Source organism: Nannospalax galili, unplaced genomic scaffold, assembly GCF_000622305.1.
Source record: "Nannospalax galili isolate Female #2095 unplaced genomic scaffold, S.galili_v1.0 scaffold7017, whole genome shotgun sequence".
NCBI classification, from domain to species: domain Eukaryota; kingdom Metazoa; phylum Chordata; class Mammalia; order Rodentia; family Spalacidae; genus Nannospalax; species Nannospalax galili.
This window is the reverse complement of record NW_008339542.1, coordinates 12,137-15,197: the sequence shown is the minus strand read 5'-3', so window position 1 is coordinate 15,197 and position 3,061 is coordinate 12,137.

Genomic DNA, 3,061 nt, shown 5'->3' with positions numbered 1-3,061 from the left:
TGTCTCAAAAAAAAAAAAAAGAAAAAGTTTGTGGTGGCACACACCTTTAATCTCAGCCCTCAGGAGGCAGAGGCTGGTGGATCTCTGTGAGATTGAGGCCAGCCCTCCCTATGGGTCTACATAGTGAGTTCCAAGTAAACTGGGACTAGAGAGACCTGTCAAAAAATTATTTTAAAATATTTTTTCTTTATTATTTTGGGCTGGAGAGATGGTTCAGGGGTTAAGAGCAGTCAGTGCTCTTGCAGGGGTCCTGGGTTCAATTCCCAGCACCCACATGGTGGCTGTAACTCCAGTTACAAGAGATCTCATGCCTTCTTCTGACCTCCATGGGCACTGCAAGACATGGGTGCTCTTGCACACATGCAGGCAATATACCCATATTCATAAAAAGTAAAAATAATAAATAAGATAGAGGTCAGAGGGCAACCACAGAGTCCCCTGGAACTGGAGTTACAGATGGTGTAGCTGCCATATGGGTGCTAGGAATCGATCCCAGGTCCTATGCAAGAGCAGCCATCTCTCCAGTCCCCAATAAAAATTAATTTACCTGGATGTGGTGGCACACACCATTGATCCCAGCACTCAGTACTTGGGAGGGAGAGGCAGAGGCAGGTTGATCTCTGTGACTTCCAGGCCATCCAGGGATATGTAGTAAGATCCTGCACAACATTTTTATTTATTTGACACCCAGCTCAGCCATCTCTCCAGTCCAGCTGCTAGCTCTTAAAATTTATTTTATTTTTGAGAAAGAATTTTGCTTTGTAGATAGTCTGTCTTAGAACTCACTATGTACCCAAAGTTAATGTTAAACTTGGAGATCCTGCTGAGGCAGGATCTCTATTCAGTGCCCCTGGAAGCTAGAAGTGGGCATCAGATCCCCAGAATTAGAGCCATGAACTGTTAGCTGCTATGTGGGTGCTGGGAACCAACCCAGGTCCTCTACAAGAGCAGCTAGTGTTTTTAACAGCTATCCAGCCCTGTTTTTAGGTTTTGAGACAGGGTCTCCTGTAGCTCAGGCCAGCCTCAAAAATCAATCTGTTACTGACAATGACTTTGAACTCCTGATCCTCCTTGATTCACCTCCAAGTGCCAGGACCACAGGCCTTCACCACACCTGGCTCAGGTGCCCGTCTTTCAGCTGCTGTTGAGCTTCTCTCCTCTCCCCAATGCCTCCTCAAACCCGCACCTCCCTCGCTCCAGCTCACTGGGCTGTTTGTTGTGCACCAGGATGGGGCTTGGGACGATGACAGGGAACCGGGCTCTGGACTCCAGTCTGGAAACAGCACCCTCAGTTCTCCTACCCCAACCATGCTAGTGGCCTCGGACATCTCAGAGCTGGGAAAGAGGAGTGCGGCTGTTTTCTAGGCACCAAAGGAATGGGTACGAGAGACAGGAAATGAATGACAGGAAAGGAAACTTTCTCAGCAGGATATTGCTGGGGTTTTGTTTTGTTTGTTTTTTAGACAGGGTCTCACTGTAGCCCCAGCTGTCCTGGAACTCACTAGGTAGACAAGGCTGGCCTTGAACTCACAGAGATCTGCCTGCCTCTGCCTCCCGAGTGCTGACATTTTTTTTTTTTTTTGGTCTTTTTGAGACAGGGTCTCCCTGTAGATCCAACTGGCCTGGAACTTACTATGTAGACCAGGCTGGCCTCGAACTCACAGAAATCCACCTGCCTCTGCCTCCTGAGTGCTGGGATTAAAGGCATGCACCACTAGGACCCGGCTCTTGCTTCTTCTTTTTTTTTTGGTCTTATTTGAGACAGGGTCTCCCAGTAGCCCCAGATGTCCTGGAACTCACTATGCAGACCAGGTTGGCCTTGAACTCACAGAGATCCGCCTGCCTCTGCCTCCCGAGTGCTAGGATTAAAGATGTCCACCACGAGGACCCAGCTCTTGCTTCTTTTTTTTTTTAAAAAAAAAAAAAACAAAAAACCACACCCGTCCCCAAAATTTTTCCGGGTTACTTATAGGCCAGTGTCCAGCTGGGTGGGCTCAGGGAGTGGGTCATCTCCACCTTAAGCCAGGGGTGGGGATGAGAATAACTTGGTCCACTCTCCAGCCCTCCCTAGGCTACAGAACTCAGAGGAGCTGGCCTGGCTTTTTCTGGGTTGGCACAGGGCACCCAGGTGAGCGCACAGGTAGGAGTCAAGAAAGTAGGCTGGCTGCCAGCTGGCCATCTTAGCTGTGTTTAGAGAGAGATTCCTTGCAGAGGGACTTGATAGTGTCACTGCAGGGCTGCCAGACAGCGGGACAGATTTCCACATGTTCATCTGTGTACTGCGAGGCCTGGACTAGACACAGACCTCATCCACTGAGTGCCTCACAGACCGGTCACTGACCATGATCTGACAAAGGATGCCCTGCGCGTCGATGGACGAGGCCCCTGTGGGTGATGCCCTCATCGTTTTTCAACATGTCAAAACACTGGGACAAGCTTTTGGTCATGGCAGCAGGCAGGGGACTATCGAGGAGGTTGATCCACGCCAGGTGGAGGAACTGAGCATCCATGGACAACTGCCAGCCTTTGGCAATCCTCGGTGTAGCTGCTAAAACCCGGGTTCACCGTGGGACACACAAAAGAGGCCCACGAACTTCTCTCTGCAGTTCAAAAGCCTGACCAAAGGTACCACCCACCACTGAGGTGGTTGTAAAGACAGAGGCGAGCTTAGGTTGGAGGCAAGGGTCAGACACAGTGGGCAGAAACCTCAGCACCCTTAGTTTTTTCCTTCCACGTAATAAATATACCTCTCAGCAGGTGGTGGTGCATGCCCATATTCCCAGGTGTAGGGCCAGAACCTGCCACAAGTTCAAGACCAGCCTGCTGTACATAGTGAATTCCAGGTCGTCCAGGGCTGCATAGAGAAACTGTATCAATCAAGCCCCACCTCAACATAGTGCTTATCTGCCTGAGGTTGGCACCACTTCCTAATTACAAAACCACTGGAGCTTTTGAACCCTCAGCTGATGTGGCCTCCTGGCAGGCTGTGGCCCCGACTTCTCCTCTTGTCCCTCCCCTTCTTGGGAGGTGGCTCCTCTCTGCCTCGCCGACTGGCTCCAGC